The sequence below is a fragment of the Papio anubis genome, unplaced genomic scaffold (genome assembly GCF_008728515.1).
Source record: "Papio anubis isolate 15944 unplaced genomic scaffold, Panubis1.0 scaffold417, whole genome shotgun sequence".
NCBI lineage: Eukaryota > Metazoa > Chordata > Mammalia > Primates > Cercopithecidae > Papio > Papio anubis.
Genome location: NW_022164340.1, coordinates 18862 through 32128, shown reverse-complemented (window position 1 = coordinate 32128; position 13267 = coordinate 18862). Strand labels below are relative to the sequence as shown.

Here is a 13267-nt window from a genome sequence, read left to right as displayed (position 1 = left end):
TTTCCTTCTTCTGCATATAGAGATCTAGTTTTCCCAGCAATATTTGTTGAAGAGACTGTCCTTTCCTCAGTGTCTGTTCCTACCACCTTTGTCGAAAATAAGTTCATTGTAGATGTATGGAATTATTTCTGGGTTCTCTATTGTGTTCCATTGGTCTATGTGTCTATTTTAATGCTGCTAACATGCTGTTTGGCTACTATGGCACTAGTATAATTTGAAGTCAGATAATGTGATTCTTCCAGTTTTGTTGTTTTTGCTCAGAATAGCTTTGGCTATTCCGGGTCTTTTGAGGCTCCATGTAAATTTTAGGATTTATTTTTCTATTTCTTTGGAAAATATCATTGGTATTTTGATAGGGATTGCATTTAATCTGTAGATTGTGTAGTATGGATTTTTTTTAAAACAATTTTGATTCTTTCAATTCATAAACATGGAATATCTTTGACTTTTTTCTGGAGACAGGGTCTCACACTATTGTCCAGGCTGGAGTGCAGTGGCATAGTCACGGCTCACTGCAGTCTTGACCATCTAGGCTCACGAGATCTTCCCGCCTCAGTCTCCTTAGTGCCTGAGGACTGCAGATGAATGCCACCAGGCCCGGCTAATTTTTTTTTTTTTTTCTCTTGTAGAGACAACTTTTTGCTATGTTGCCCAGCCTGGTCTTGGACCCATTGGCTCACTGAAGCAGTCTTCCCACCTTGGCCTTCCAACGTGCTGGGATTACATACATGAGACACCATGCCTGGCCTCTTTCCATTTGTGTGTGCGTGTGTTCTCTTTAATTTCTTGCATCAGTGATTTATAGTTTTAGTTGTAGCGATTTTTCATTCCTTTGGTTAAGTTTATTAGGTTAACCTTAGGTTAACTTATTAAGTACTTTATTTTATTTGTAGATATTATAAATGGGAGTACTTTTTTCATTTCTTTTTCAGATAGGTCATTGTTGTCATATGGAAATGCTACTGATTTTGTATATGGATTTTATATCCTAAAACTTTAGTGAATTTATTAGTCCTTTTGTCTGAGACAAGTCTTGCTCTGTAGCCCAGGCTGGAGTGCAGTGGTGTGATCTCAGCTTACTGCAACCTCCACCTCCTGAGTTCAGGCGATTCTCCCACCTCAGCCACCTGAGTAGTTGGCACTACAGGCGTGCGCCACCAGGCCTGGCTAATTTTTGTATTTGTAGTAGAGACGGGGGTTTTACCATGTTGACAGGGCTGGTCTCGAACTCCTGACCTCAGGTGATCCACCCACCTCAGCCTCCTGAAGTGCTGGGATTATAGGCGTAAGCCTGTGTGCCTGGCCGAATGTATTTTCATAGTTTTAGGTGGAGTTTTTACATTTTTCCAAATATATCATATCTTTTTTTTTTTTTTTTTTGAGACAGTCCAGGCTGGAGTGCAGTGGTGCGATCTTGGCTCTCTGCAGCCTCCGCCTCCCAGGTTCACATGATTCTCATGCCTCAGCCTCCCAAGTAGCTGGGACTACGGGTGAGCACTCCCACACCCAGCTAATTTTTGTATTTTTAGTAGAGATGGGGTTTTGCCATATTGGCCAGACTAGTCTTTAATTCCTGGCCTCAAGTGATCCATCTGCCTCAGCCTCCCAGAGTGCTGGGATTACAGGTGTGAGCCATCACTCCTGGCTTCATTTTGTATTTTTTGGTAGAGATGGGGTTTTCACCATGTTGGCCAGGCTGGTCTTGAACTCCTGACCTCAAGTGATCCACCCACCTTGGCCTCCCAAAGTGCTGGGATTACAGGCATGAGCCACCATGCCCGGCCTCATATCATTTGTAAATAAGAGTAATTTGACTAGTTTCTTTCCAATTTGGATGCCTTTATTTCTTCGTTATGTAATTGCTGTAGCTAGGACTTCTGGTACTATGTTGAATAACAGTATTGAAAGTGGGCATTCTTGCTGTGTTTCATATCTTAGAGGAAGCCTTTTAATGTAATACTAAATGGGGAAAACACTCTGTTATGGGTCTGTTGTATAAAGCTCTTTTTGTGTTGAGGTATGTTTCTTCTATAACCAATTTTTTGAGAGTTTTTTTTTTTTTTTTTTTTTTTTGAGACAGAGTCTTGCTCTGTCGCCCAGGCTGGAGTGCAGTGGCGCGATCTCGGCTCACTGCAAGCTCCGCCTCCCGGGTTCACGCCATTCTCCTGCCTCAGCCTCCCGAGTAGCTGGGACTACAGGCGCCCACAACCGCGCCCGGCTAATTTTTTTTTGTATTTTTAGTAGAGACGGGGTTTCACCGTGGTCTCGATCTCCTGACCTTGTGATCCGCCCGCCTCGGCCTCCCAAAGTGCTGGGATTACAGGCGTGAGCCACCGAGAGTTTTTTTTTTATCATGAAAGGATACTGAGTTTTATCAAATGCTTTTTCAACATCAATTGAAATGATCATATGGTTTTTGTCTTTTATTCTGTTGATAGGCTGTATCACATTGATTGATTTATTTGAAACTATCCTTGTCTCCGTGGGTGGTATAAATCCCACATGGTCATGTTGAATAATCTTTTTAATGTGTTGTTGAATTCGTTTTTTTTGGTTGTTTGTTTGTTTTTGTTTTTTTTTTTTTTTGAGACAGAATTTCACTCTTGTTGCCCAAACTGGAGTGCAGTGGCATGATCTCGGCTCACTGCAACCTCTGCCTGCTGGGTTCAAGCAATTTTCCTGCCTCAGCCTCCCAAGGAGCTGGGATTACAGGTGTGCGCCACCATGCCCTGCTAATTTTTTTGTATTTTTAGTAGAGACAAGGCTTCACCCTGTTGGCCAGGCTGGTCTTGAATTCATTTTGCTAGTGTTTTGTTGAGGAATTTTGCATCAGTGTTCATCAGAGATAGTGGCCTGTAATTTTCTTCCTTTTTTTTTTTTAGATTGTCTTGCTCCTGTCACCCAGGCTGAAGTGCAGTGGCGCGATCTCGGCTCACTGCAACCTCTGCCTCCCTGGTTCAAGCGGTTCTCCTGTCTCAGCCTCCTGAGTAGCTGGGGACTACAGGCGCCCACCACCACTAATTAGCCCACCCGGCTAATTTTTTTTTTTCTATTTTTAGTAGGAACAGAGTTTCACCATGTTGGCCAGGCTGGTCTTGAACTCCTGACCTCAGGTGATCCACCTGCCTCAGCCTCCCAAAGTGCTGGAGTGCCGGGATTACAGGCATGAGCCACTGCGCCTGGCCAATTTTCTTTCTTTGATGTGTCTTTGTCTGGTTTTGGTATCAGGTTCATACTGGCCTTATAGAATGAGTTTGGAAGTATTCTGTTCTATTTTTTCAGAATAATTTGAGTAGGAATGGTATTAGTTCTTTAAATCTTTGGTAAAATTCAGCAGTGAAGCCATTAGGTCCTGGGCTTTTCTTGGCTTGGAGACTTCTTACTACTGCTTCAATCTTGTTACTTGCTGTTGGTCTGTTCAGGTTTTGGATGTCACTATGGTTTGGGTTTGGTAGGTTGTGTGTTTCTAGGAATTTAGCGGTTTCTTCTAGGTTTCCCAGTTTATTGTTATATAGTTGCTCGTAGTAGTTCCTTTTTTCTTTTTTTTTTTTTTTTTGAGGCAGAGTCTCACCCTGTCATCCAGCAGGCTAGAGTGCAGAGTGCAATGGTGCAATTTCGGCTCACTGCAACCTCCGCCTCCCAGGTTCAAGTGATTCTCCTGCCTCAGCCTCTTCAATAGCTGGGATTACAGGCACCTGCCACCATGCCTGGCTAACTTTTGTATTGTTTTATTTTGTATTTTTAGTGGAGATGGGGTTTCACTATGTTGGCCAGACTTGTCTTGAACTCCTGACCTCAAGTGATCCGCCTGCCTTGACCTCTCAAAGTGCTGAGATTACAGGCGTGAGCCACCATGCCTGGCCAGTAGTTTCTAATGATCCTTTGAATTTCTGTGGTATTGCTTGTAATGTCTCTTTTGTTTTCATCTCTGATCTTATTTATTTGCGCCTTCTCTCTTTTTTTCTTAGTCTGGCTAAAGGTTTGTCCATTTTGTTTATCTTTTCAAAAAACCAAATTTTTTTTTCCTTTCATCTTTTGTGTGTTTTCTGTTTCAATTTAATTTATTTCTGCTGTGATCTTTTTCTTCTACTAATTTTGGGTTTGGTTTGGTTTTGCTTTTCTAGTTCTTTAAGATTCATTGTTGGGTTGTTTATTTGAAGTTTTTCTACTTTCTTGATGTAGGCACATTTGCTGTAAACTTTCTTCATAGTACAGTTTTTGCTGTATCCTGTAGGTTTTAGTATGTTGTGTTTCCATTTTCATTTGTTTCAAGAAATTTTAAAATTTTCTTTGTTTTTTTTGAGACAAGGTCTCACTCTCTCACCCAGGTTGGAGTGCAGTGGCACAATTATAGCCTACTGCCACCTTGACCTCCTGGGCTCAGGAGATTCTCCCACCTCAGCCTCCTGAGTAGCTGGAACTACAGGTTTGTACCACCAGACCTGGCTAACTTACTGCGTTTTTTTTTTTAGAGATGAGGTTTTACCATGTTGCCCAGGCTGGTCTTGCACTCTGGGGCTCAAGCAGTCTGTTCCCCTTGCTCTCCCAAAATGGCTGGGATTACAGGTGTAAGCCACTGTGCTCGGCCACATTTTTTTTTTTTTTTTTTTTTTGAGACGGAGTTTCACTCTATCACCCAGGCTGGAGTGCAGTGGTATGGCCTCAGCTCACTGCAACCTCTGCCTCCTGGGTTCAAGCGGTTCTCCTACCTCAGCCTCCCAAGTAGCTGGGACTACAGGTGCCTGCCACCACACCTGGCTTAATTTTGTATTTTTAGTAGAGACGGGGTTTCGCTATGTTGGCCAGGCTGGTCTTGAACTCCTGACCTTGTGATCCACCCGCCTCGGCCTCCCAAAGTGCTGGGAATACAGGTGTGAGCCACCGCGCCCAGTCTTAAATTTTAAAATTTTCTTTCTTAATCTCTTCATTGACCCTCTGGTCATTTAGGAACATATTCTTTAATTTCCACGTATTTATGTAGTTCCCAAAGTTCCTCTTGTTATTGATTTTTTTTCTTTTTATTTATTTACTTATTTTTATTATACTTTAAGTTCTAGGGTACATGTGCACAACGTGCAGGTTTGTTACATATGTATACATGTGCCATGTTGGTGTGCTGCACCCATTAACTCGTCATTTACATTAGGTATATCTCCTATTGCTATCCCTCCCTGCTCCCCCCACCCCACAACAGGCCCTGGTGTGTGATGTTCCCCACCCTGTGTCCAAGTGATCTCATTGTTCAATTCCCACCTATGAGTGAGAACATGCGGTGTTTGGTTTTCTGTCCTTGTGATAGTTTGCTCAGAATGATGGTTTCCAGCTTCATCCATGTCTCTACAAAGGACTTCAACTCAACCTCTTTTATGGCTGCATAGTATTCCATGGTGTATATGTGCCACATTTTCTTAATCCAGTCTATCATTAATGGACATTTGGATTGGTTCCAAGTCTTTGCTATTGTGAATTGTGCCGCAATAAACATACGTGAGCATGTGTCTTTATAGCAGCATGATTTATAATCCTTTGGGTATATACCCATTGCTGGATCAAACGGTATTTCTAGTTCTAGATCCTTGAGGAATTGCCACACTGTCTTCCACAATGGTTGAACTAGTTTACAGTCCCACCAGCAGTGTAAAAGTGTTCCTGTTTCTCCACATCCTCTCCAACACCTGTTGTTTCCTGACTTCTTAATGATCGCCATTCTAACTGGTGTGAGATGGTATCTCATTGTGGTTTTGATTTGCATTTCTTTGATGGCCAGTGATGATGAGCATTTTTTCATGTGTTTGTTGGTTGCATAAATATCTTCTTTTGAGAGGTGTCTGTTCATATCCTTTGCCCACTTTTTGATGGGGTTGTTTGATTTTTTTCTTGTAAATTTGTTTAAGTTCTTTGTAGATTCTGGATATTAGCCCTTTGTCAGATGGGTAGATTGTAAAAATTTTCTTCCATTCTGTAGGTTGCCTGTTCACTCTGATGGTAGTTTCTTTTGCTGTGCAGAAGCTCTTTAGTTTAATTAGATCCCATTTGTCAATTTTGGCTTTTGTTGCAAAAAAGAGCCCACAATGCCAAGACAATCCTAAGCCAAAAGAACAAAGCTGGAGGCATCACGCTACCTGACTTCAAACTATACTACAAGGCTACAGTAACCAAAACAGCCTGGTACTGGTACCAAAACAGAGCCCTCAGAAATAATACCACACATCTACAACCATCTGATCTTTGAGAAACCTGACAAAAACAAGAAATGGGGAAAGGATTCCTTATTTAATAAATGGTGCTGGGAAAACTGCCTAGCCATATGTAGAAAGCTGAAACTGGATCCCTTCATTGTACCTTATACAAAAATTAATTGAAGATGGATTAAAGACTTAAATGTTAGACCTAAAACCATAGAAACCCTAGAAAAAAACCTAGGCAATACCATTCAGGACATAGGCATGGCCAAGGACTTCATAACTAAAACTGATTTCTTTTTTATCACATTGTGGTCAGAGACCTATTTGACGTACTTTCAATTTTTTAAAAAAAATTTTAAGACTTTTTTTGTGGCCTAATAGATGCTGTGTTCTTGAGGATGTTATATGTGCTGAGGAGAAGAATGTGTATATTCTGCAGCCGTTAGATGAAATATTCTGTAAGTATCTGTTTGGTCCATTTAGTCTATAGTGGAGATTAAGTCAAATGTTTCTTAGTTTTATGTCTGGAAGATTTGTCCAGTGCTGAAAGTGAGATGTTGAGGTTTCCAGCAGTTATTGTACTGGAGTCCATCTCTCTTTAGCTCCAATAATGTTTACTTTATGTATCTGGGTGCTCCAGTGTTGGGCGCGTGTGTATTTATAATTGTTATATCTTCTTGCTGAATTGACACCCTTATCATTATCTAATGACATTCTTTGTCTTTTTTTATGGTTTTTATCTTGAAATCTGTTTTATCTGATACAAGTATAGCTACTCCTGTTCTTTTGGTTTCCATTTGCCTGGAATGTCTTTTTCCATCCCTTTATTTTTTAATTTTATTTACTTTATTTATTTATTTTTGAGACGGAGTTTTGTTCTTGTTACCCAGGCCGGAGTGCAATGGCACGATCTCAGCTCACCGCAACCTCCACCTCCTACATTCATGCAAATCTCCTGCCTCAACCTCCTTAGTAGCTGGGATTACAGGCATGTGCTACCACACCCGGCTAATTTTATATTTTTAGTAGAGACAGGGTTTCTCCATGTTGGTCAGGCTGGTCTCAAACTCCTGACCTCAGGTGATCCGCCCGCCTCAGCCTCCCAAAGTGCTGGGATTACAGGCATGAGCCAGCATGCCCGGTGACCCCTTTATTTTTAGTCTGTGTGTATCTTTCTAGGTGAAGTGTATTTCTTTTTAAAAATTTTCTATTTAAAGATTTTTTCTTTTTTCTTTTTTTTTTTTTTTAAGAGACAGGGTCTCACTTTGTCCCCTAGGCTGGAGTGCAGTGATGTGATCACGGATTACTATGACCAAAACTCTTCAACTCAGGGGATCTTCCCACCTCAGCTTTCCAAGTAGCTAGGACTACAGACACATGACGCTGCACCTGGCTAATTTTTCTTTATTTTTTATGGAGACAGGGTCTCACCATCTTGCCAAGACTAGTCTCAAATTCCTGGGGTCCAGCAATCCTCCTGCGTCAGCCTCCTAAAGTGCTGAGATTATAGGCATCAGCCACTGTGCCCAACCTATTTCTTGTAGGCCGTAGATGGTTGAACTGCGCTTGTTTAAATCCGTTCAGCCTCTCTATGTCTTTTGATTGGAGAATTTAGTCTGTTTACATTCAGTGTCATTATTGATAAGGACTTTCTATTACCATTTTGTTATTTGTTTTCTCATCCTTCCTTCCCTCCCTCCCTCCATTCCTTCCTTCCTTCCATCTTCCTATCTTCCTTTATGGGAAACTGATTATTTTCTGGTGGTATGTTTTAATGTCTTGCCTTTTGTTTTCTGTGTGTCTGTTGTAGGCTTTTGGGTGTTTTGTTTTGTTTTGTTTTGTTTTGTTTTTCCAGACAGAGTCTTGCTCTGTCACCCAGGCTGGAGTGCAGTGGCATAATCTCAACTCACTGTAGCCTCGACCTCTCCGGCTCAAGCCATCCTTGCAACTCAGCCTCCTGAGTAGCTGGGATCCCAGGTGTGCACCACTATACCTGGCTAATTTTTGTATTTTTTGTAGAGCCGGGGTTTTGCCATGTTGCCCAGGCTGGTCTTGAACTCCTGAACTCAAGCTGTCTGCCTACTCCCACCTCCCAGAGTTCTGGGAATACAGGCGTGAGCCACTGCACCTGGTTGTAGTTATTATTTTTGATAGGTTCATCTTTTATACTTCCTATTCAAGATATGAGTAGCTTACACACCAGAATTATGGTGTTAATATTCTGTATTTGTCTATGTATTTGCTATTACCAGGGAGTTTTGTATCTTTAGGTAATTTCTTATTGTTCATTAATGTTCTTTTCTTTCAGATTGAAGAACTCCATTTAGTATTTCTTGTAGGACAGGTCTGGTGTTGACAAAATCCCTCAGCTTTTATTTGTTTGGAAAAGTCTATTTCTCCTTCATGTTTGAAGGATATTTTCAGTGGATATAATATTTTCAGTGGATATACTGAAAATAATAGGATAAAAGTGTTCTTTTTTTCTTCAGTACTTTAAATATGTCATACACTGTCTCCTAGCCTGTAAAGTTTCTGCTGAGAAGTGTGCTGCCAGACACATTGGAGCTCCTTTGTATGCTATGTGTTTTTCTCTTGCTGCTTTTAGAATCCTTTCTTTATTCTTGACCTTTGGGAGTTTGATAGTTAAATGTCCGGAGATAATTTTATTTGAGTTAAATTTCTTTGCTGTTCTATAACCTTTTTGTACTTGAATATTGATATCTTTCTCTAGGTTTAGGAAGTTCTCTGCAGTATATCTCTTTAAATAAACTTGGTACCCACTTCTCTCTCCTCTACCTTTTTGGTAAGGCCCATAACTCTTAGATTTTCCCTTTTGAGGCTATTTTCTAGTTTTTGTAGGTGTGCTTCATTCTTTTTTATTCTTTACTATTTTGTCTCCTCTGACTGTTTTCTCTTTCTTTTTTCTTTCTTTCTTTCTTTTTTTTTTTGTTGTTTTTTATTTTTTGTTTTGAGGTGGAGTTTCGCTTTTGTCACCGAGGCTGGAGTGCAACGGTGTGATCTCGGTTCACTGCAACCTCCGCCTTCCAGGTTCAAGCAATTCCCCTGCCTAGCCTCCCGAGTAGCTGGAATTATAGGCGCCTGCTACCATGCCTGGCTAATTTGTATTTTTAGTAGCGACAGGGTTTCACCATGTTGGCCAGGCTGGTCTCGAATTCCTGACCTTAGGTGATCTGTCCATCTCGGCCTCCCAAAGTGCTGGGATTACAGGCCTGAGCCACCGTGTCCGGTCCTCTGACTGTATTTTCAAATAGTGTGTCTTCAAGCTCACGATTTCTTTATTCTGCTGAGTCAGTTATGCTCTTGAAAGACTCTGATGCATTTTTGTTTATCAGTTGAATTTTTCAGCTCCAGAATTTCTGCTTGATCTTAAAAAATTATTTCAATCTCTTTTTAAAATTTATCTGATAGGATTCTGAATTCCTTCTCTGTATTATCTTGAATTTGATTGAGCTTCTTCAAAACAGCTATTTTGACTTGTCTGTCCGAAAGGTCACATATCTCTGTCATTCCAGGATTGGTCACTGGTGCCTTATTTAGTTTGTTTGGTGAGGTCATGTTTTCCTGGATGGTCTTGATGCTTGTGATGTTTGTTGATGTCTGGGCATTGAAGAGTTAGGTATTTATGGTAGTCTTCACAGTCTGGGCTTGTTTGTACCTATCCTTCTAGAAAAAAGCTTTCTAAGTATTCAAAGGTAATTGATTGTTTTGATCTAAGTCCTTGGTCTCTATAGCCATATCTACATTAGGGAGCACCCTAAGCCCAGTAGTGCCGTGACTCTTGTAGCCTTATAGCTGTATGACCTTAGTGGTCTTGGGTAATAGCCAGAATTGCCTGGATTACCAGCACAATCTCTTGTTCTCTTTCCTTATTTTCCCCCAAACAAATGGCATCTCTCTCCATGCTGAGCTACCTGGAGTTGAGGGGAGGAGTGACACAAGCACCCCTGCAACCACCACCACTGGGACTGTGCTGGGTTAGACCTGAAACCAGCACAGTACTGGGTCTTGCTAGTACAGTGTATTGCCTAGCTGCCACTGATGTTTATTCAAGTCCCAAGGGCTCTTTATTCAGCGGGTTGTGAATGTAGCTGGCTTGTGTTTTTCCCTTCAGGGTGGAGGGTTCCCTTTTGGCCTAGGATGGGTCTAGAAATGCTGTCCAGAAGCTGGGGCCTGGAGTTGGAAACTTTAGGAATCTACTTGGTGCTTTATTTTACTGTGGATGAGCTCATACCCAAGTTGCAAGACAAAGCAAGGTTTCTCTATTTTGTCCATATGTCAGCATTACATTCTTTTTGATGGGTGAATAATACTCCGTTGTATGTTTATATCACATTTTTTTTATCCATTCATCTCTTGATGGTTACTTGGGTTGTTTTCACCTTCTGGCTATTGCGAATAGTGCTGCTGTGACCAGTGATAAGCATATTTGTCTATTGATCATTTGGGTATCTTTGGTTACCATTTATCTTAACATTACTGGCCAGTGCAATAAGGCAAGAAAAAGAAATAAAAGGCAGCTACAGTGGAAGGAAAGAAGAAAAAATTGTCTTTTTTCACAGATACATTATGTGGAAAGTCCGATGGAACCTACAAAATTGCTCTAAACTAATAAGTGATTTTAGCAGGATTGCATTATATAAGATCAATATGTAAACATCAGTTGTATTTCTATTCATTGCTATTATATAGAAATACAACTAGAAGTTGATATGACTACATACTGATTAGAATGTCTGAATTAAAAAGACTGATCTTACAATGTGTTTAAGAGGATGTAGAACAATTGGAACTCTCAAAGCTGACAAGAGTGAAAAAAATGGTACACTCCCTTTATAAAAGTATTTGGCAGTTTTTTAGAACTGTATACACCTAATCCAGCCATCCTGTTTTAGGAATTTACCCAAGATAAATGAAAGCATTATGTCCATAAGATTTGTACATGGGTATTCATGGCAGCTTTATTTGTGATGGTTTCACATGGGAAATAACTCAAATGTCTATTAATATGGATGAATGGATAAACATTGTGGTATATTCATACAGTAGAATACCACTCAATAATAAAAGGATATAAGCAACAACGTGGATGTATCACAAAATAATTATGATGAGTAAAGAAGCCAGAGAAAAAAGAAACATACTGTATGAGTCTGCTTATTATATAAATTCTAGAAACTTATCTATATTGATAGGAAGCAGATAACTTGTTGCCTGAGAAGAAGAGATAATGAAGGAGGAACAAGAAAATTTTGGTGTCGATGGATATGTTTTCTTTAATTTTTTTTTTGAGATGGAATTTTGCTGTTGTCGCCCAGGCTGGAGTGCAGTGGTATGATCTCGGCTCACTGCAACCTCCGCCTCCTGGGTTCAAGCGATTCTCCTGCCTCAGCCTCCCGAGTAGCTGGGATCGCAGGCATGCACCACCACACCTGGCTAGTTTTGTATTTTTAGTAGAGATGGGATTTCTCCATGTTGGTCAGGCTGGTCTTGAGCTCCCAACCTCAGGTGTTCTGCACGCCTCAGCCTTCCGAAGTGCTGGGATTACAGGCATGAGCCACTGTGCCCGACCTGGATATGTTTCACTATCTTGATTGTGGTTTGTGGTGATGGTTTTACTGGTTGTTGTTTCTTACGCTCTATCTGGCATTTTTAGATATAAAATATTTAATGATTCCTAAGCTTACTTATTTTACATAGTGTTTATGGAAAGTTTAATTCTTATAAAGCACAAGAGTTCTAACTGGATTGTTGAGAACTGCTTTAATGATATTTATTACTGTTACCTTAATATTTCTGATCTTAGATCTTGACTAATGATGCGCTCAATTTATTTAAATGTGGAGTTTAGCTCTAAGACTTCTGTAACTTAGAATGATATTTTGAATGATCTGAATATTGTTCATTAAGTACATTTTGCTCAAAGGAAAATATTGTAGTCCAAAGGAAAATATTGTAGTCCACCTCTGACAGTTTAGTATTATTTTTTTGAGATGGAGTCTTGTTCTGTTGCCCAGGCTGGAGTGCAGTGGCGCGATCTCAGCTCACTGCAAACCTCTGTCCCCCAGGTTCAAGCAATTCTCCTGAGTAGCTGGGATTACAGGCACCTGCCACCACACCTGGCTAATTTTTGTATTTTTAGTAGAGACGGGATTTTACCATGTTAGCCAGGCTGGTGTCGAATTCCTGACCTCAAGTGATCCACCCACCTCGGCCTCCCAAAGTGCTGGGATTACAGGCGTGAGCCACTGGGCCCGGCCTTTTTTTTTTTTTTTTTGGAAACAGAGTCTCACTGTGTCGTCCAGGCCGGAGTGCAGTGGTGCAATTTGGACTCACTGAAACCTCTGCCTTCTAGATGCAAGTGTTTCTCATGCCTCAGCCTCCCGAGTAGCTGGGACTAACAGGTGCACACCATCACACCTGGCTAATATTTATTTTTATTTTTATTTATTTTTTGAGATGGAGTTTCTTTCTTTCACCCAGACTGGAGTGAAGTGGAGCAGTCTGCACTCACTGCAGCTTCTGCCCCTTGGGTTCAAGTGATTATCCTGCCTCAGCCTCCCGAGTAGCTGGGATTATAGGCACCTTCCACTATGCTCAGCTAATTTTTGTATTTTTGTAGAGATGGGGTTTTGCCATGGTGGCCAGTCTGGTCTCAAACTCCTGACCTCAGGTGATCCACCCACTTCTACCTCCCAGAGTGCTGAGATTATAGGTGTGAGCCACCGTGCCCAGCCCAATTTTTATATTTTTAGTAGAGAGGGTTTCACCATGTTGGGCAGACTGGTCTCGAACTTAGGACCTCAGGTGATCTGCTTACCTTGTCCCCTCAAAGTGCTAGGATTACAGGCATGAGCCATCGTGCCTGGCCCCAGTTTAATTATTCTTAATAGAATATGAAAAGATTATGGTTGTGTTACAAATGAATTGATGCTGTTAACTTGTACTTTCACTTTTACTAGCTGACAAGATGATAAAAGCAGCCTTCTTCTCAGAAAGACAGTTTGATTATAAATCCAGCTGGGAAGTGTGCTAGTTGATGATTATTAACTCAAGGATATATT

General features: G+C 40.9%; 1 protein-coding gene across 3 annotated transcripts in view; it reads left to right on the top strand.

Moving 5' to 3' along the window:
• The first annotated feature begins 717 nt into the window (after positions 1-717).
• LOC116273165 (DENN domain-containing protein 4C-like) overlaps positions 718-13267 on the top strand; it is a 29617-nt gene continuing 17067 nt past the window's right edge. The window contains exon 1 of one of the 3 annotated variants that reach the window (XM_031662131.1): positions 718-763. The gene's annotated coding sequence lies outside the window, so the exon portion shown is untranslated. Of the gene's footprint in view, positions 764-6429; positions 6644-13267 lie in introns of those variants that run through there. The other 2 variants (XM_031662132.1, XM_031662130.1) reach the window with 2 other exon arrangements.